This window comes from Podarcis melisellensis (assembly GCF_964234715.1).
Source record: "Podarcis melisellensis genome assembly, chromosome: 1".
Classification (NCBI taxonomy): Eukaryota; Metazoa; Chordata; class Lepidosauria; order Squamata; family Lacertidae; genus Podarcis; species Podarcis melisellensis.
In genome coordinates, this window is record NC_138528.1 from 36,407,318 (window position 1) to 36,429,477 (window position 22,160).

At 42.7% G+C, this 22,160-nt stretch overlaps 1 long non-coding RNA gene across 2 annotated transcripts in view; it reads left to right on the plus strand.

Annotated features, from left to right (window-relative positions):
- LOC309356538 overlaps positions 1-22,160 on the plus strand; it is a 150,778-nt gene that overhangs the window by 93,720 nt on the left and 34,898 nt on the right. For both annotated transcript variants that reach the window (XR_014162833.1, XR_014162834.1), the window contains exon 2: positions 16,510-16,622. This is a non-coding gene — a long non-coding RNA (uncharacterized lncRNA). The remainder of the gene's footprint in view (positions 1-16,509; positions 16,623-22,160) is intronic.

Genomic DNA, 22,160 nt, shown 5'->3' on the forward strand with positions numbered 1-22,160 from the left:
TAATTGTATCTGGAAGGAAATGTAAAACAAGAATTCCAGAGTGAGGCCCTATTTGTACTGCACGTTTAGCATCAGTCCAGAATTAATGTTTCTCCAGATGTTGTACAGCATACATTTCTACTGTTTTGTTTGGAGCAATTAGGTCATGAGGTCAGCCCACTTCACCAGTAAGTACTTTGCTATTTTTTTATGCTTTAAACATCCTCCTGGCTGTCACATTGAGCCTTTAAATTCACTTAAGCAGCTACAGAGCTGAAATGTCTTGTCTGGCTAAATTGGACCGTACTAGGAAACATGGTGCCCCATTGCCGAAACAAATCCTATGCTACCTTTCATACTGTTTTTTTTGATAGCACTGTGCTGTGCCAGCTGCCACAATTCCTTAATGACCTCTTTTAGGTTAGAGGCTCAGATAGCTACAAAAATAGCCATGTGCCCCATGAAAGTTATGGAGAGGAGTTCATCTGTAGCCTCTGATGATGTGGTTGAGCTTGAGCCTTGAGTTTCTAAATAAATTTCTAAATAAATATAGATAATAAATAAATAAATAAATAATAAATCTAAATAAATATAGAAAGTTGCTAGGGCCAATATGCTCAGAGGCTGTACATAAACTCCACCCCAGGTAGTCAGCTTTCAACCACTTACTGTGTAACGCCCCCTCATTTGGATGGGCCAAGGGAGCAGTCCCAATTCTAACCTAACACAGCAACATCTAAGTCCTCTTGTTTCTGGTACAGATTAACAGGTCAATAACAGGTAAATCAAAAGTAAATCAATAGGTAAATCTAGGGTTGCCATATGTTTCCTGGACATATCCAGAATACTGCAGTCAGAAGAAGTTCAACAACTTTGGCAAAAAAAAAAAAGCACAAATGTTTGTGTCTGGAATTTCTCTTTTTGAATATGGCAGCCCTAGGTAAATCACTTTAAACCATAGACTTGTAGCCACTGGTTGTGCAAGCAGAAGGTAGATCACGCAACCAAACTTTATTTCCCACTGTGCACTCCCTGGAAAGCCAATCCAGAGGGTTCAAAGGGCCTTCTGAGCAGTATAGACTGTGTAATATGGGGCTGCACACAAATTGCCTGAAATCAGAAGTTTGCACCAGCAGATCTCCTCTTGCAGAAGGTTCCTCTGCCTGATTTTAGGCAACTCCGCCCCATTCCCATGCAACACACATCCCATGGTGTTCAGGAGATCCTTCCACCTTCTGGAATTATTTTCTAGGGCGTGCAAAGGAGAAGCAAAATACTGTTTGCATGCGATGCCTTCTGCTCATGCAACCACTGGATGCAACCCATTATTCATAAATGTACCGTTACATGTTTGGGGCCACAGCAATTAAGAAAGATAACTTGTAGGAATGTGGTTCGCTAATACTGATTTCCAATGGAGGATTTCCCTTTCTGTTGTAAATAAATACACTGCTTTAATCCTATTGTTAGAAAAAAACAGAGCATCAGTAGAATGAATAAAACAGCTTTGTATAAACACAGCTGATGAAGATGGGATTGTAACAAATGATACTTTTGTTCCTGCTGAGCCAATACCAACACCTGCAGTTAAAATAATTATTTAAAACACTTCCCTTTTAAAAAGAACAAGTAGTTAGTGACATACTTGTCTTGTTATAGTAAATTAACATCTGCAGTTAATATGATTCCTCTTGGTTGTAAACATTCCGAATTAAAGCTTGTTATCTCCTTCAGGAGGTATGTTTTGATGATTTCACCTGTTTCTTTCAAGATAATTGCACATTTCACTAAGGGACAGGGTGGACAATGATAATATTTCAGCGGCTGCATCCATTACGAGATGTTTCAGAGCAAACACTCTCATTAATTAAGTAGGAAAGGTTTTGAATTAAAGGTAGCACAGCATGCAAACTGAAGTCTGAGAAGAAGGGCAGCGCTTGAGAAATAGGAAGAGGATGCTGCAGAGAATGCAGATTTCAGACTTGAAATAATTTAATTATTATTGCAGGCAATTATCCTGATGCACAGATTTGACCCTGTTTGCTGTTATAGGCTATGATTCTATGGTTAAATCTCTTTGGTGTCAATAGTTTTTATGCTGTTGAGTGGAGTGGGTGCTATAGGACTCCCCTCACTTAAAGAGATAGTTGATTAAGGTGATGATGCTGACCAGCTCCTAAGGCATTTGTAGGCAAGCCAAATTTTTAGCTGGCACAGGGATCTCAGTGCATAATGGAACCTTAGATGATAGATGAGACCGCAATCTTGCAAGAAGAACCAAGCACCCGTCACTTTTGTAAGAATGCAGCTCTCAAGCTGGAAGAGGATTTCCACGTGGAAGCCTGCATCCACATTCAGGCCACATATATGGACCTGATGTCTTGGCTGTTTTAAGACCGGTACAGATTGATGGCGGTCTGCACTGAACACCCATGGAAAATGAGGCGGTCACAGCAGCTACATGTATAGTAGGTCACATACGGATACACTGATTCATGCAATCAGTACCTCCACATAATTCCTGCGGAGCTGAGAATATACTAGGCTGGCCACACCAGGATCCCACTGGTAGAGGAACAGGAGCAGGGGAGTCCACTGCCCCCAGCATCATCGGGGAGGGGGTGCCACCGCGGCCACCCCCTGGACACACGCCATGCACCCCCCACTGGGTACCATGGTGTTGGATTACAACTACTGGCTGTCAGGGACTGGAATCAAGAGGAATGGTGGAGGCCACCCCCCAAAAAAAAAACTTTCCTGAGAAGAGGACAGTATAGATTTACAATGGTGGTCATGCCTCTGAGACAGAAGAAGGACAGAGCTGCGAGATAATGGAAGGAGAGGAGGGGGAAGCAGCAGAGCCAGAACAGCTGGCTGACATGTTATCATTAGAAAGCATTCCTGACTCCCCTTCTCCTAGAACCAGGAGGGCTGTGAAAGTGGAAGAGCAGAAAGCAAACAGGCAAAGGGCCTTATGCAGCCACCGTAGAAGGGGTGACACTGCAGATGACATCGAGTAAAAGGGGAGAGGAGATTATTCGGAGCAACGCCACTAATGAATGGAGACTACATTCCTTTGTTCCTCTCTGTAAAGCCTGAATAAATGATGTGATAAGGACCCTTCTTGTTACTTGCTTTTTTGCCGCCACCAAGGGAGGGAAAGGATTCCCTAAACCTTGACACTGACTATGCTGCCTGGAGCTGTTGGGAATTGGAGTACAGCAACATTGGGAGGCCACAGTGTAAGAGAAGGCACAGCATCCCCATTCCTGCATTAGGGACATCAGTTTGCATGAGTCAGTCCCCAAACACATTGGAGGGTGTGTGAACCCAACAATCTGATTCTGCTAAGCATTTTAGATGATGTAAGGATGGGGCTAGGCTTCTCTACTTGCCAATCTGTGCTGGACTTCACACTCACAGATGTGTTTGGGACATTTTGAGAATCCACAGTAGCAGACGTATTACTGACTTGACTCAGCTCCTTCTGATTTCTCTTCTATTCATTATAATTGGAACCACTGATGTATGCTGTATTCGTGTTTCATACTGCTTTGACATTATGGTATAAAGACATATAGAAAATATTTAAGTAAACCAATCAATAAAAATGATATAACAACAAACACCAGTTTTTAATGCATCAGAGTTGTAAATTAAGAATGACAGCTCATCTGTTCTTCACTGGACAGGAATAGCATCTAAAAAGGACACTTTGTAATATCTTCATTTGGGAGATAAGTGCGCTGTTGTTTTTTGGTGAAAAATGTATTAAAACATTCCCCATGGCTTAAATATTAAATGTAATGCTTCAGAGGAAAGCCTTAGAGAGCCACAGTTTGCCTTCAGTCCTCTTAAAATGGAGGAATGTAGTAAGCAGTTTTGTATTTGAAGTGCATCGCTTTTTATCTCTCTCTCTCTCTCATATATATATATAAAATCTCACATGCACACACACCTACATTTCTTTAAAAACAGTTTCCCCACACTCAAAGTGCTCTGTTCAAGAACCAAAGAGCCTTCAAACAACTGTTTCACCTCTGAGCTGACATCCTTTCTGATTAAATTCCGCTTTTTGTGCCCGAAAACATTCCAGGCTCTGATTGTTCAATCCATTCTTGCCACTGAACTAGCACTTGGATGCTTTTGAGACTTTGAGATTCCCACTTTACACTTGCTCCATAGAGGGTGCCTGCGAAGGATGCAGTATAAACCCTTTCTGTTGGAGATTGAGGGCATCACCTCTATTATACTCCCTGCTCCTGCCAGAGTGCGAGGTTAGCAGCCTCCCTCACCTGCACCAGGATCTCCCACAATACACTCTGGCACATCATTGCTGAGGCACCAGGTAGAGTTCTTTCTGCTTTTCATGTCTTATTATTTCTCTCCTCCTTTGGTGAATTCTAACTCATCCTCCTTTGAATGCTAGGAGCCATAGAGCTATCCGTAACAACAAATAGCTAGCCCTTTTCAGCATTAGCCAGAAAAGAGGTCAACATATCCTTTAAAGAAAGTGAGGATGCTCATGGATGGCAATAATTAGACATCCCGAGTGTTCAGAGGCAGAATGAAAAACAGCTCCTCAGCCATTGTAGCACTGAGCTTGCCATTTCTAATTGAAGCACTGAGCTCGGCATTTTGGTCCTCTGCTCAGCGAAACAGGAATAGAGAATCGTAAAAAGAGGTTGTTAAAGTGGATAAGTTTGCCCTCTCTTTGCTGTCGTAAAATGATACATTTTCTTTCTTTCCAAGTCCTTCAGTGCTGGTTTGGCTAATTGTCAACCTCGAAACAGACTTCTGGGAGAAAAAAGGTCCCAGACAGCAGCACTACAGCAAAAGCAGGTAGATTCGATCTCCAGTCACCTTTCTCAAAGGACTGATGATCCCTTTAATTCACTTGCGATGCAGCTAAAGTGTGAAAAGACTTTTGGATCTTAAACTCCTGCTCAGAAATTGCTTGCGCATACAGTAAAACTCCTTTAAGTTTTTTTAAAATTGATTTTTGATGATACAACAAATATAACATCAACTCAAAGCAGAAGGAATGTAGATGCTCTAAGGAACTGCTTTTAGTTGATGCGGGCAAAAACTAACCTGGAACAGGCAAGCATATAAATTACAAGCAAGGCCAGCGCTTGCATGAAGCTGAGCTGCCTCAGGCGGCAGATCTGTCCCCGTTCCCATCTAAGCCATTGTGAAATCGACAGCCTTGCTGTGGCTTTGCCCATGCCACCACTGCTACCGCCACAGCACCCTTGGCCCCACTGCAAATGCTGCGCCCCCACTGCTGCTGCTCCATTGTGATGGCAGCATGGGTGCGGGTACAGAGCTGGTGGTGGGGCCAGCGGTAGTGTGGGTGTGTCAGCAGGGGCAGGCAGGGGGATTTTTTGAGAAGTGGCCTACATGTTTTGAACCTATAGGTGAGGAATAAAATATGGACATTCACTATTATAATCATCTCTACCATATTTACTTGAATCTAATGCTCACCTTTCTCGGCCAAATTACGTTGCGAAAATAAAGGTGCTCCTTAGATTCGATGGCCAGCAAATACTTTTTTTGGTGCATTACTTGAGTGAATACGGTTTATAATTTCTTGCAACCTGTCTAGCAGAGGTGGCTAATTTTAATCTGAGCGATGATAATTAAAACATAAGTACATAAGATACAGCTAAAATATTAAGGATTGTGCAATAATTGTGGTGCCATATATCTGAGCCCACACTTGCCCAACGTAAGGGGACTTACCCTACTCTGAAAGTTCAAACACTCCTGAGAAAACAATGTATGGGAAATAGGTTGAACCTCCTCTCCCCATTGTTGCTTTTAACACAAGACAACTATGTCAGGATCTGCATTCACACATCTCTTCTTACATATCCATGCACACAGGGCTGGCCTGCCCATGAGACGGAGCAAAGCACCCACCTTGGGTGGCAGAAGTCCACAGGGCAGCCAGACTGCGGATGCCCCATCCACCCCTACCATTGCTGTTGGGGTTGCACAGTGGCTTCTAGTGAGATCTGGAGAGATCTTGCCAGAAAGCCTTTCCTCCTCCCAGGAGGGGAGGGGTTGTGATCAGGAGGTGATTCCCGCGTCATGCAGGGGGCGCTCCGCCCCCTGCTTCAACTCCAGGGCTAGCGCCACGCCCCTCCCCAGTTGGGCACCCAGGCGGTTAGGCATTGGAATGTGTTGTTGGTGTTTTGGGGGGCAAGGTGTGGCCATCGCCTTCCCCGACAATTTTGGGTATTCCACTAAAGGAATCCAGCGGTCGTGGATCCTGTCCGATGCCCGTGTGGCAGGGGGCCATGGCACGACCCTCGGTGACATCAGGAAGAGAGCCTATAGTTGGATTAGCACCAACAGGCTTCCCCTACTGGTGGTTAACCCCTCCTCAGACTCACCCCTCTACAAGTGGGTGGCGTCTAATGTTCCGTGGTCCAATGCCTAAGCCAATACCTTCTCACATGCTGTAATCAATAAAGTTGTGGCCTTTACCTTACCCATTAACCTTACATTCTGTGTCCATGTGTCTTTATTCCCCAAGCGGGGATCGGGTCCTTGAATCACAAGTTGCTGTTGCTGTGCAAACCCAGTAAGTGGGGCTTTGGCTGAGGGGTTCGGGCACAGGAGGCACCTTCCTGGCTTGCCTCAGGCAGTAAAAAGGGATGAGCTGCCTCTGCATGTACATATTCTATGAAACCTGTTGCAACCTGCACTGCAGTAGCATTTCTACGCATGATGATAGTTTTTCTCCCTGCATGACAGATGGGAACAGTGGCAGAATCCAAAGTATTGTGCTGGGGCAAAACAGTCCCAGGCAATGCTCTTCCCTTTCAGGGGTAAACATTATTTCACACTTCTGGCTGGGTGCTCCAGTCAATAGCTAGCAGACAACCTCTCTTGATTTACACTATTCCAGCCTCCCAGCCACTTCTCTCCACTTTTTATTTTGTCTTACATGAAAAAGGGCAGACTCGGGTGCTTCTCATGAACTGAGCAAAACCAAACACACCCACTATTTTTCAATCAATACAAAGATATTGCTGTAGATTGTGTATATTTTGAGGACATTTTCTCTCTCAAGATGATTAAGTAATTCCTTGGTTTGGGGTTTCCTTTAGCTTTTTTTTTTTTTTTGCTTTACAGATTGTGACATCTTTGTAACAGCAAGTACAAAAAAGTGTTTTTTCTCTCTAATTGGCAAGTGCGATATGAAAGCTTTGGCAAAACACAAAAAGTGTGGTAATACATAATCCAACTGTATCACGTTCCCCAACAGATTCATTTCCTTAACAGCATCTTTTTAATAAGATCATATTAACAGCTTCAGAATTATTTAATTAGAGTGTTGACATGATCCTTCGATCAAGAGAAGGTTTAGAACAGAGGGGTCATGTTTATTTACAAATTCCTCTCTACTCATCATGATTTGGGACTGAACATTATGAGTTTCCTCCTTTTTTATTTACAAAAGTGCATTGTCTAAACAGGAACAACAGAGGCACTTTTCTTCCTCTCTCTTGTTAAAGGGTATGAAAGAAAAGATGAGCAGCCCTGGTATATTGCTTCTCTTCTTTCAGTAAGCAGGCTTCTTAATTAAAAAGACAATAAGACAACTAATAATTGCATGCAGATGATTTGTCTCCTTACTTATTGTCCCTTGAGAAGTTTTACAGATCATTTCAGTTCAGACCAACTTACTGGCAATTGTTCAAATTTGTTATAGAAGGTATTAGATCCAGGCCTTCAATGCACTTAATTAAAGCCATGATGAGATCCTTCCTAGCTCCCAGGACAATGATACTTGGTTCAGCCAAGATGTATCACAAACAGCCAAGTATTCTCAAATATTGTGGCATTCCAATTGCAGATCTAAGAACCTATGCAGCACTGCCAATGTATTACAAGAGAACTGTCAACAAAATGGCAGGCATTGCTTCTTTTTTTATGTCATAAAACTAATTCATAGCTTTTGTAAACCAGGGCTGGATAGGTTTGATCTTCTTGCAGTCCATGGGACTCTCAAGAGTCTCCTCCAGCACCATAATTCAAAGCATCAATTCTTCAGCGATCAGCCTTCTTTATGGTGCAGCTCTCACTTCCATACACCACTACTGGGAAAACCATGGCTTTAACTATGCGGACCTTTGTTGGCAAGGTGATGTCTCTGCTTTTTAATATGCTGTCTAGGTTTGTCATTGCTTTTCTCCCAAAAAGCAGGCATCTTTTAATTTCGTGACTGCTGTTACCATCTGCAGTGATCATGGAACCCAAGAAAGTAAAATCTCTCACTGCCTCCATTTCTTCCCCTTCTATTTGTCAGGAGGTGATGAGACCAGTGGCTATAATCTTAGTTTTTTTGATTTTGAGCTTCAGCCTTCTTTAAATAACTAAAATTACTAACCAAATTACTAACCAGCAGCAGTTAGAGGAAATTGCATAGTTTAGGTAGCTACTAGGGGAAGGAATGCATTCTTTTCTGGTACCAGCCAAGGGAGGCTACTGTAGCATCTGCTTTAGTAACCTCCTGTCCACCAGGCCCCACCCTCACTCCTCATGCCACCTTATGCAGGAGACTTGGGTTGCTTCATCATTCCAGACTTCATCATTCAGAAAGCTATACTGAGAATGTGGATGAAGACTGAAAAATCTGAGAACAGATTTTAAAGACAAGTTGTAAGCCCTGCAGGAAAGAGAGTTAAGTTTTACACTCAAAGTGCTGACACAACATTAAGGCGAAGCTAATGCCAGAGTTGCTTTGTTCCCATATTGATTACTCAACTTACACTAATTGCTTCACTTGCTGTAGTCTAAGAGCCAGATCTTCCCTGGAGGGGTAAATCAACATAACTCAATCACTTTACCGAAGCCTCTACTGATTTACTCTAGTTTAGGATCTGTCCTTAAATTAAAAATGGAGAAGTGACTGGAAAGGACCCATATCCTGGACCACAAAAACTCATTATTTATTTGGCACTACAATAAACAGGCTACAGGTAAGTCACTGCATGCCATCAGACAAATCAATTATTCCTCCATGGTTTCGCACCTTATCTATCTAGTATAATGTATGTCATCCTGGCGGGTAGCCCTAGTCTTCCCTCCCTCCCTCTCTTTTGTATACACCTATAATCATTCCATCATTTACCCTCAATGAACCTGCTGGATATATGGATTTCTGCTGCAAGGTTCAATCTAATAATATATATGGCTGTCAGACTTAAGTTACTATCTGTTTGGAACCTATTGATCAACATTCTTTGGGCAGGCTTCTCACACTTTGTGTAAACTTCAAGTTGCTCAAGAACAACTTACTGAGAAAAGTTCTATGTGGAGTTTGAGGAGTTTGTTATAAGCCTTCTTTCCTGCAGTTTCCCTCAACCCCCTCACATGCATTTTCACACATTTGAAAGGCTGTCACCTAGATAGCGGAGCAAATTTGTTTCTGTTGCTCCAGAAGACAGGTGTAGCAAGCGTGGCCCAACTCTTTAACAGACATGCTTATTATGTAATAAAAACTCCCCTTTGTTCTCTGAGTGTGGTTCCTCCATAGCTCTGTGGGAGCTTGTTGGAAGCTTAGGGAGGGAAGCTTCCAGGAGCCAGTGCAACAAGTCCCACTAGCGAAATGAGGCTTCCCCTCTTCTCATCCCCCTAAATGACCCCCAGTTTGCTCTGGGGGAGTTTGAGAACCCCCAGAAAAGTACATGGGGGGAGAAGAGGAGAGATAATTTCATCTGGTGAACAGAAATGCTTGCAGTGACAGAACAAGTGTATTAATGTAACACTGAATTCCACCCTTGCCTATGTAATAAGTCCCTGCAGCTTCCTGGTATTAGGGCAGACCCATTGCAATGTCTCCTTGCACAGTGAGTACTCTTTTCAAACCTGTGGGATACTACAATAGGACCCAAATTAACAAGTTGAAATTACAAAGTGGGGTCAGGGTTGGGTGGGTGCCTAAGCTTTGGAAGAACTTCCTGATTGCAGGTGCTGCTTGGCAGTGGAACAGATTGCCTTGGAAAGTGATGGTCACACCTTTATGAGAGGCTTTAAGCAAAGGCTACATGGCCAACTATCGGATGATGTAGCAGCAGATTTTCTGTATTTACAGGGAGGTGGACGATGACCTATGGGCCAACACTATGATATTATTATTCTAGTAGAATGGGCTTTAGAGGCTGCTTTCTTGCTCGCCATAATGAACTTGAAAATTGAGAGCATCCTCTTGATTGATGCACCTTAGGAAAACATGGGAAGTTGCTTTATACTGAATCAGACCAATGGTCCATCTAGCTCAGCGTTGCCTACAGTGGCAGAGGCTAACCAGGGTTTCAGGCAGGGGTCACTCTCAGCCCTACTTGGAGTTGCTGAAAATTGAACCTTGGACCTTCTGCATGCAATATGGATGCTTGACCCTAACTAAGTGTGCTCTGGCCTGTATGCATACCTTCCATATACGTATCTGAGCTACATTGCCTAACCCCTGCTTGCTCTGTTTATCATTCACTAGGTACTGACTTGAACCTGTTAGCATTTCAGCATACTGGTTGAAGACAAAACTCATGGAGCATTGAGTTATTAATGGACAGAGTGACTCACTAAATATATTTCTGTCTCTCAGCTGCACTCTTTGTGGAAAGCATTGACCCAGAACTCTTCTGATCTTCCAAGAAATAGGAAGGAAGAGGTCAACTGATAGATAAGAGGAAACAGAAGAGCCAAGGTGTTTGTGCAGGCAGAATCAGGATGAATAAATACAATTAGCTTATAAATGAAATCCATGGCACAATTAGGTGAAATAGATTTATTGGTTTCAGTAGGCATTCATTAAAACACACTTTAGCCCTGAAAGCTGTGGATAAGTATATAAATTTATCAAGAGCATTAGCTGTGGCGGAATAGAAACTCACAGAACACTATCTAGTTAAGACTAATATGATTTGTCAGACTCACTCATCAACTACTTGAAGCAAGTCTGTCCCCTATTGATTATAGCTGTTTGAGGAATTAGTATTTTATTTGAATGAGGAATTCAAACTACTTTCATTTCATGAAGCCCAAATAAGTTTATTTAAAAAATGAATAATGAGGATTCACTGTTCCGTATCAGCTTGGTCTTTTATTCCAATTAATCTGTATTTCTCAACTTGATGTTTTAGAAGTTAGGCAACTGGCATTTACTCATCATTTATTTTATTTTTTAAAAGAAAATCATGAACAGTTTCTCAATTTTTAGAATCAAATTGGGGATAATTTGAGTGCAGACCCTCCAACCCACCCCATAGCCCTGATTTGTGGCCTCCAGATCAGCCTGATACCACCTGTGCTGAACAGGAAACCACCCATCCCACCTGGGATCTGTCCCTGAAACATTTCAGTACTCAGATGTTACACCTCTCTTAGCCCAATAGGATTAAGTTCCGGGAAGTGTGTGTAGGATTGTGGCCAGGGAGATGTGGGAGAAGTTAGATTCTGCTGTTAGATTCTGAGGAGATGTTAGGATATAGTTCCATTCCACCTTAAAAGGGTACAGGCATGACGTTTGTGTATCACATGCCTGTTTTACTCCCAGCACAGTCTGCTGGGAACTTCCGTTGTATGCTGCTTTTGTGTTACTGCTGTTTTTCCGGAGACGAAGGGATGCAGACATGTTTTCCTTTGTTCCTGGACTATGCTGAATAAATGTTGTATGTAATGCTTACATCTGCCTCTGTCCACCTCATCTGCTGTGTGGAGATTCACACACTCTGCTGACAGAGTGTGCACGGGTCTCTAAGCGTATCTGAGGCTCGTGTCGCTAACTGACTGATGCTGTTCCATGGGAGACCGGTGATCATCCAGAGCCAGCTGGGGGCTACTGCTCAAACTGATATATGAATCAATGGGTCATATATACCAAGGACCATACAGAGAAGCCTAGAGGGCTAGCTTGAGGTTCCCCACCCCTGGCAAGTCCCACTGAACTAGATGGACCAATGGTCTAACCTGACTATGTTCTTGAGAAATAGCTGGGGCTCAAGCATCTTGCGGTGACAGTCTGTGCATGGAAGAGATAGATCACAGTTAGCCAATCATGCCATTGGTTACTGCTGGTTTCTGTGTACACAATGCTCAAAGCATGAAAACAGAAAAAGGAATGCTTTCCCCCTGTCCCAAGGTCTTCAGTTCCACCGTATCTTCAAAGCTTCCAAACAAATAGTGCTGCTAACACTGTACATAACTTGTTGGTATTGGTATATGTGTGATGAGGACAAGCATTTTGGAATGGAACTAGCTGAACAAGGAAGAATCAGCACCACAAAAACAAACCCAGAAGATAGCAGAATGACCTGACTAGAGTTCTGTGAGAAATAATAGAGCAATGGAACATAAGCGCTATGGATTTAAGACACAATTGGTGAATATATTGCATCCATCCCTGAAAACCTACTCTTAATCTCACATGAGGATGAGGAAAGGGCACTTGATAAAAGAACAGCCTGATCTCACGGTTGCAGATGCAGACTAAGGAGAGATATATTATGGAGCCACTGAAGTTTTCAGAAGTCCTAGTTTATAACATAATCTTCTTTCCTTTCACTCAGTTCTATGCATCCAAATAGACACCCCAGTTTTCTAGCTCTATGGTAAAGGATCCTACTGTCAGAGATGCCAATTCTCATTATCTGGGATTAGGCCCAAAAATAGGCCTTGTGCACTTGTAAGGCCTGTAAGGCCTATCTAAAATAAGAGGCAATTATTGCAAGTGTCCAAATTCCTCTTTGGCTCAAATTAAAATCTGAGCCAGAGAAGAATTCTGGGTTTATTCATCCAGCCCCTCCATTCCCTTTCAGCACAATCTTGCCTGTCTGGGTACTAGTGGTTGTGATGCTGCACATATGTAAGAGGGAGATATGATTTCTCCCTCATCCTCCCTTACTCTGGCTTATTTATTGCAAACACCAGGATGAAAAGTTTTGATGGGGAAATGGGGCTAGAGTTTGAGGATCCAGGTGGTAGGCTGGTGAGGGATGCATGATTTACAAAGGTCAAATTAGCTCAGAAAACAAGCAGACCTGTTTTTGCTTGGAGTGGGCAATCTGACCGGTGTGGGCAGAAGCTTGCTCATCTCCATGGTTCAAAGCAGTGTCTAAGTACAAAAGAGACATAACATGAACCTAATGAACTACTATGTATAACGTGTGGGCTGCATTCAGTTTGGTGGCTCTCAGTTTGTGGAGGCCTGATGTAATTTTATCTGTGCATGTGGCTTATTAGTGGGCTTGGTGCACAGTGTACTTTAAACATTCAGCTTCAAAGTGATCTTTTATTCAGGTAGTGCATGAATGGTGCAATGAATACAGAAAAAAGATAGCCAAATCCTTGAAACATTAAATTCGATCTCCCACATTTTTAATTAGGACTTGCTTCAGATTAAGTATGCTTGGGATCACAATGTTTATTTTCAGTTTTAACGATCTTAGTCGTTAACCCATTTATATATAAAAAAGAAAATGTCTCCAAAGCAGCTCATTTTGTGCTTCTTTTATTTGCAGTTCCATACATTTTCAAAGAGGGACATGGTAACACAGAAATCCAGGTTATGCTGTGCTTCTCTTGCTCTCGATTCCAAGAAAATTATCAAAAATCCAACTGTCCTTTATCTTTTTAGCACAGGCTTCATTAATTAATCCTTTTTATCTCTGACACTAACAAGAAAATCTCAGCCTAGAATTCTGGTATCCACTTGAAATGAATTCTGATTATGCCCTTGCCTTGCATATTTTAACAAATCCTTTGTTGACTACATACTTGTTAACTGAAGGTACATTTTACAAATTTTCTACATTTATTGCAATGAAATTGACAGAGGAGAGTTTGCTCTTTTTTTGGGGGGGCTATTTAAAACAGAATAACATTTTAAGATACAAAAATAAAATAAGTAACCCATTTAAGCTTCCACCCGCCCAAACCACACAGAAAAGCATACATAGTGATGTGATGATGAGCAGAAAATTTAATTGGGGTCCATTTGTAAGATATCTTCCTTTATATTTTTTGGAGGCATATTATTCAAGTCTAGTTGTTCTTCAAATGAAATTAAGTTCTCACCTCAACATTTAAGACAGAATCCTGAAGAAAGGCTGATTCTACATAAGATTGAAGTCCCCAATCCATGAATCCCTTTGAACTATTGGGATTTAATTCAAAGTATAAGAAAGCCATCATATCAGAATTGGAAATACCCCCCCCCCAATGGTGCCCAAATAGCTTATTTTGATTCCTATATACTTTTTAAAATTACACTTTGAATTCCAAAACGTTGTTTAGTCATTTAGTTGTGACTGACTCTTCGTGACCCCATGGACCAGAGCACACCAGGCACTCCTGTCTTCTACTGCCTCCCGCAGTTTGGTCAAACTTATGCTGGTAGCTTCGAGAACACTGTCCAATCATCTCATCCTCTGTCATCCCCTTCTCCTTGTGCCCTCAATCTTTCCCAACATCAGTGTCTTTTCCAGGGAGTCTTCTCTTCTCATGAGGTAGCCAAAGTATTGGAGCCTCAACTTCAGGATCTGTCCTTCGAGTGAGCACTCAGGGCTGATTTCCTTCAGAATGGATAGGTTTGATCTTCTTGCAGTCCATGGGACTCTCAAGAGTCTCCGCCAGCACCATAATTCGAAAGCATCAATTCTTCGGCGATCAGCCTTCTTTATGGTGCAGCTCTCACTTCCATACATTACTACTGGGAAAACCATAGCTTTAACTATACAGACCTTTGTTAGCAAGGTGATTTTAAGATGCTGTCTAGGTTTGTCATTGCTTTTCTCCCAAGAAGCAGGCGTCTTTTAATTTCGTGACTGCTGTCACCATCTGCAGTGATCATGGAACCCAAGAAAGTAAAATCTTTCACTGCCTCCATTTCTTCCCCTTCTATTTGCCAGGAGGTGATGGGCCCAGTGGCCTTGATCTTCACTTTTTAGATGTTGAGCTTCAGTCCATATTTTGCGCTCTCCTCTTTCACCCTCATTAAAAGGTTCTTTAATTCCTCCTCACTTTCTGCCATCAAGGTTGTGTCATCTGCAAATCTGAGGTTGTTGATATTTCTTCCGGCAATCTTAATTCCGGCTAGGGATTCATCCAGCCCCGACTTTCACATGATGAATTCTGCATATAAGTTAAACAAGCAGGGAGACAATATACAGCCTTGCTGTACTCCTTTCCCAATTTTGAACCAATCAGTTGTTCCATATCCAGTTCTAACTGTAGCTTCTTGTCCAAAATATTATACTCACCTTAACGTCCCCAATCCATGAATGTGTTACTTAGTAAAAAAAACACCATTGAGCTGTTGGGATTTACTTCCAAGTAAAAGCACTGGTTATAAAAACGGTTATAGCTTTATGTACTATGAGTGTTAAAGTATAAAAAAGAAGGAATCAAAGTTTAGAAGCAAATAAAAGTTGTTTTATTGAGTTCAGTTAATTGTATAACAGAAAAAACTTGTTTTTCATAAGCAATACTTCAACAATAGGTGCACTTTGATATACATTACAAATGGGAAATGTTTGTCATATCCCAATATAGGTCTCACAAGCCATTTTTCATTTCCACTTGTTCACAAGGAGGATGCTTAGAGACCTGGCTTTGCTGACTGGATTCCTTAAGGCTGTGACTTCTTGAGGTGTTACTTCCAAACACTCCAGTGTGTATGTGTGTATTTTGGTATTTGGGAGTGTATATTTTGCTCCTGTTTAGACGAGCCTGCTCCTCTAACCACCTACTTTATAATGCCACCAAAGTGGGACCCCCCCACCTATGTCTTCCAAGGGGCAGTTTTGTCTCTCTCACCTGAGCCTCACCCCCTTACCTAAATGCCTTATGCCACACAATAGGAAGGCATTTTGATTGTGCAAGAGATGGCTAGAGCTGCAAAGCAATCTATGGGATGCTTAGGCGCCCTGACAGTTGCACAGGATCCCAGCTCCTTGAAATAAAAATGCAGAAAACATGAGACACAACTCTAAAAGAGAAACCGGAAGTGGGAACTAAAGGCTAGGATGGAGGAAGCAAAAGGTGGGAGGAGAAACTTAACACTGCCCCTCAAATACCATTGGACGGTGGTCAGCGTCTGAGTGCAAAAAAATGATAAAATGCTACAAAACAAAGCAATATAAAATAAAAGGTTATAACTCATTGCTAGTGTTATAGCTGAACATCGTTTGCCCTCTACATGTTGAAACCATTCCCAAATGCTCTCAAAGCGTAGTAAAACCATCAATGTAGATGAGTCCCAACAGGCAGAATTGGTTGTCAGTTTAGGACAGTTTGAGATTCAGCCCCTGAGATGCCTCTGGGTTTCTGCTTGTCTTAAAAAAACACCTCCCTTTTTTCGATTTTAACAAGGCTGAGTAGATTGTCACGTGAAGATTGCCAATATGACTGTCATATTATCAGGTCGAACTAGGCAATATGACTCTTGTGATGTATGGCTATATTACGGAGGGAAATAGCCATGCTACATGGTGCTGTCTTGCTCTTTTTCAGCCTTCCACTGAAAACACATTCAAGAATTGATGGAGGCCTTGCAGTTGATCTCCATATTATGCAAACTGAAGATGTTAGATGGAGATGATGGAATTCTGAGCGACTAGTCTGGGGTATGTGTGAAAGATTTATATGCTGCTCACGTTATAAAATATCAGACCAATGTACAGAAAAACATAAAATAAGCACCAGAAATATAACAGTGAAAATAACAGAGCAACACCAGTGAACAATGATAAATGAAGAATAAGTAAAAATATCATTGAGGAAAGGCTTGAGTAAATTAATAGGACAAGCATGCATCTGAAAGAGAAGGCATGCTCCAACAATCTAACTGCCTCTTGGAGAATCCCACATTAAAGAAGCCAAAATGGGGAAAGGCCATAGCTCAGTGGTAGAGTGTCTGCCTTCCTTGCAAGCAGAAGGTTCCATGTTCAATCCCTGTCCTCTCCAGGTAGGGTTGGGAAAGCCACTGTAAAGTAGAGCAGTGTTTTCAGCTTAGCGAGACATTGATCCCCACCCCCCCAAGAGGGAAGCAGGAGACAATAAAAGATTTACAAAGACCTTTGCAAGAGCATTGTTCCTAAACCAGGATATTTCCCCGCCTCTTTGGTGATGAGATAACTCCTGGTCTTCAACTGCTGTTGCTTCATTTAGGGATAGGTCATTACTCTGAATACTTTGAGGCATCAATAATGTATAATACATCCAGACTTACATGGATATTTGTCCGTTCCTACTCACTTCTAACAAAAACCGACAAGAATGTCACATTTCATCAGGCCATCTCACATTTTACCAGGAGACAAGAGCAAATATCAGATAATTAAGTTCAACGCAACAGGTTGGGAGAAAAAATTGCAGCGATGCAATGCTTGACATGGCAAGGGAATGAAAGCTGACTATTTGGCCCAAATAGCATTTTCTCACCTTATTCCTATGCCTCTCCCATTCCCAATGTGATTGTGATGCAAATGTGTTGTGGACATTGTGCAGAAAAAGATAGCCAACAGCAGAAAAATAAACTATCTTCTTTTTTTCCCAGGATGAGTAACAAATGAGAGAGCTAGTTCAGGGCAAAATGTTTCTGCTTTGGACAAAAGACAAATGGTAACATGAGACAAACTAGGAAACTATCTTAACCCAAATGAGACCATTGCTCCACTGAGCTCAGGATTTTCTGCTCTGGCTGGCAAGAACCCTCAGAAGTCCTTCCCATCCTTATCAAGGGGTATCAAGGATTGGACCAGAGATTTTGTGTGAATGTGTAAAGCACAAGGTGTATATCCAAGCTGAAACTGCTCCCTGCAGGTCTGCCTCTTACACAGGGGTGCCATTTTGAATAAAATATTGTGGTGGCCCAGGTAAGCCTCACCCAGCATAATTGATCATAACATGGTCCCTAGGATTTGGCTCCTATGCTCTTACAGGAACTGAGTGCAATAGCCCTCTACACACTTGTTAAAGGTATGCTGTCTCTGACAGTGGAGGAAGACCATAAATTTTGTGGTTCCACTGGCAGCCTTATCCACCGGGGCCTGGTAGGGACCCCAAGATCTCCTGCAATGCTTTTGCAAAGTTTTTTGCAGATAAAATCGCTCAGATTCAGAAGTAGGTAGACTCCACCGTGGGAGCAGGGCCAGGGCGGGAGAGTGCTAGAGTTCTGTCTGGTCCTGTTATATGGGATCAATTCCAATCTGTTACCTCCGAGGATGTGGACAGGCTGCTTGGACGAGTGAAACCGACCACCTGTCTCCTTGATCCTTGCCCATCCTGGCTGATAAAAGCGAGCCGGGAAGCGCTGGGCGATGGGCTCTGCGGGGTGGTGAATGCTTCCCTCTGTGAGGGAGCCTTCCCAGACCCGCTGAAAGAGGCGGTCATTAAACCGCTTCTTAAAAAAACATCTTTAGACCCGGCCAATTTGGCCAACTATCGCCCAGTCTCAAATCTGCCATTCTTGGGCAAGGTGATCGAGCGGGTGGTTGCTGAACAACTCCAAGCACGCCTGGAGGAAACGGACCATTTGGATCCCTTCCAATCGGGATTCAGGCCTCACCATGGGACTGAAACTGCCTTGGTCGCGCTGGTTGATGATCTCCGGTGGGCTAGGGACAAAGGTGAGAGCTGTTTCCTAGTTCTGCTGGATCTCTCAGCGGACTTTGACACCATCGACCATAACATCCTTCTGGACCGTCTAGAGGGGCTGGGAGCTGGGGGCACTGTCATACAGTGGTTCCGCTCCTTCCTCCTGGGCCGTGTCCAGAAAGTGGTGGTGGGGGGTGAGTGTTCAGACCCCTGGGCTCTCACTTGTGGGGTGCCTCAGGGTTCTGTCCTCTCCCCCATGCTTTTTAATATCTATATGAAGCCGCTGGGAGAGATCATCAGGGGGTTTGGACTGGGTGTTCATCAGTATGCAGATGACACCCAGCTCTACCTCTCCTTTAAATCAGAACCAGTGAAGGCGGTGAAGGTCCTGTGTGAGTGCCTGGAGGCGGTTGGAGGTTGGATGGCGGCTAACAGATTGAGGTTGAATCCTGACAAGACAGAAGTACTGTTTTTGGGGGACAGGAGGCGGGCAGGTATGGAGGATTCCCTGGTCCTGAATGGGGTAACTGTGCCCCTGAAGGACCAGGTGCGCAGCCTGGGAGTCATTTTGGACTCACAGCTGTCCATGGAGGCACAGGTTAACTCTGTGTCCAGGGCAGCTGTCTACCAGCTCCACCTGGTACGCAGGCTAAGACCCTACCTCCCCGCGGACTGTCTCGCCAGAGTGGTGCATGCTCTAGTTATCTCACGCTTGGACTACTGCAACGCGCTCTACGTGGGGCTACCTTTGAAGGTGACCCGGAAACTGCAATTAATCCAGAATGCGGCAGCTAGACTGGTGACTGGGAGTGGCCGCCGGGACCACATAACACCGGTTCTGAGAGATCTGCACTGGCTCCCAGTACGTTTCTGAGCACGATTCAAAGTGTTGGTGCTGACCTTTAAAGCCCTAAACGGCCTCGGTCCTGTATACCTGAAGGAGCGTCTCCACCCCCATCGTTCAGCCCGGACACTGAGATCCAGTGCCGAGGGCCTTCTGGCGGTTCCGTCATTGCGAGAAGTGAGGCTACAGGGAACCAGACAGAGGGCCTTCTCGGTAGTGGCGCCCGCCCTGTGGAACGCCCTCCCATCAGATGTCAAAGAGATAAAGAATTACCTGACATTCAGAAAACATCTTAAGGCAGCCCTGTTCAGGGAAGTTTTTAATATGTAATGCTGTACTGTTTTTAACACTGATTGGGAGCCGCCCAGAGTGGCTGGGGAAACTCAGCCAGATGGGCGGGGTATAAATAATAAATTATTATTATTATTATTATCCTTCATGCATACTTTTAAAAAATCCATTCAAGTTGGTGGTCATCACCACACAGCTCCACTTGACTACTAAAGCAATTCTCACCTGCCCTACCTGTACTGAACTCTGTGACCTCAGTCCTGCCCTTAGTCATCTTCTTCATTGCTGCCTTGGGCCCAGAAGATAAACAGGGAACTACTGCATAGGTTGGAGTATTGCAATAATATGCCCCAAAGAACTCATTTGGATCAGAAGGTGCGAGTCCACATTTCATATCTGCTGAAGCTTCTTGAACTGGCAGTCATCACCTAGAACAAGTTATAGTAATTTAGCCATGGCTATGAAGATCTGTGTGATGGTTGCTAGCTTCGATCAGATGGAGAAGGAAAGTTTTGTATTTCTTCATTTTATAGAATTTTAATGTCACACTTCAAACATATTCCCAAGGCAGTTTACACACTGAAGGAAAGAAAAACAATTAAAATGTAAATACAGTTGAGCATGTCCTCAAACAGGTTAATACATTTCTTCATGTTGATTAGTGGTAGAAATTATACTGATATGTATGCAGAGAACTATGAATACTGATAATGGAACTATGACTGCTATCAGGTAAGGTCTGTTATTATGCAATTAGCCTCCTTTGCTGTTTAACAATACTTGAAGTAGACCTTGACAAACTTTATATTCTGTTCCAATTGTGGCATTGTTTCAGTTTAATCTTTTAAAATAATTTTTAGCTCAAATTCTCATTTGCCAAGGTCAGAGGGGGTTTGAACCCAGTTCTGGGGGAAATATTCTATCGATATATAGTGACCATTTTATGCACCCCACCTTGAATGTGATTTCCTTAGAAACATTCTGTTTCTTAATTTTCTGGTAGCTCTTTTCTCCATTACCCCATAGCTATTCATTACTTGATGTGCCAATGCCTGTCACAACTCCTCCTATGGGATAACCGTGTCTTAATATTTTAGCAACAGCGCTGCGGTGTAATTATCTTTAAATAATTCAGCATGTATTTCATCCATGTGGAAGCTATCCAATCAATCAAAGGAAGAAAACACATTTTCTGTCAAACTTTAAGCCCTGCACAATATCTTTTTTGTTACGTTTGACTCCTCTGGACCTACACGTCACAACATTTTCTTTTCCATATCTCTGGTAAGACTGGGCTTTTGGTGGTGGTGGTAGTAACAGAAAATCACACAGTGCTTTAGGTAAAAAGTGAAACTTACGGGAAGTGGATTCAGTTCCACTGAAGAAATGTGATTGTTGCCTATTTACATCAAGTGTGATTTTAGCACTTGTCCTTGATACCAGTTCCCAGTGCTTTGGATACTGAATATAGAGCGAAGCTTTTTTTAGTTAGCTACTGATGATAAGACTGCATTAGTTGCCTTGGGCTGCATCTTTTCATTTCTTACTTTAATCAGGTCACCATGCAAAAATTATATATATATATATAGATGTAAGGCATATTAACCCCTGCTAGAGAGGTAAGGTAGAATGGATGGTATGGAGAGCTCTGTACACACAGAGAAAAAGAAAAAAGAAACCAGATTTTCTTAGTAAAGTACATAAGTTCAGGCCAGATCTTAACTTTGGATTTGCATGATTGTATATTATTAATAATAATTACACTTGCTAGCCGCTTTTATTTTTTACAGAAAGTAAATTCAAAGCAATTTGCAATGTGACAAAAAATTCAAAATCAATATAAAACTAAAACAGAATAAAAGCTTAAAATGTCCACATTCATAAAAGGCAGTCAAACACATCCCACCCCCTAAGGATATTAAACTTTACACATTAAAAGCCAAAAGCCTGGTTGAAAACAGACATTTTTGCCTGGTGCCTAAAAGTAGCCAGGCATAATGCTAGGCATGCCTCCCCTTTGAGCCTCAAGGAACAGTGATGGATCCAGAAGTACTTCCAAGTTATGTACCTTCAGAGGGAGTGTAACCCATGAAGAGCAAGGCACACCCCATTCACCTGGTCTATGGAACCACCCACTAACAGTGCTCAGTTTTGTTTGGATTGAGCTTCATTTTATTTGCTCTCATCCAGTCCATTACCAAGGCAAGGCATTGGTCCAACACACCCATTGCTACATCTGCAGATGTAAAGGAGATGTAGAGTTCTGTGTCACCAACATATTGTTGCTAGTGCACTCCAAAATTCTGGATGACCTCACTCAGTGGTTTCAGGTAGCTGTCAAACAGCATGGAACCCCACATGGAAGGCTACATGGAGTCAAACAATACTCCCCAAGCCCTGCCCTCTGAAAATGACCATCCAAGTAGGATTG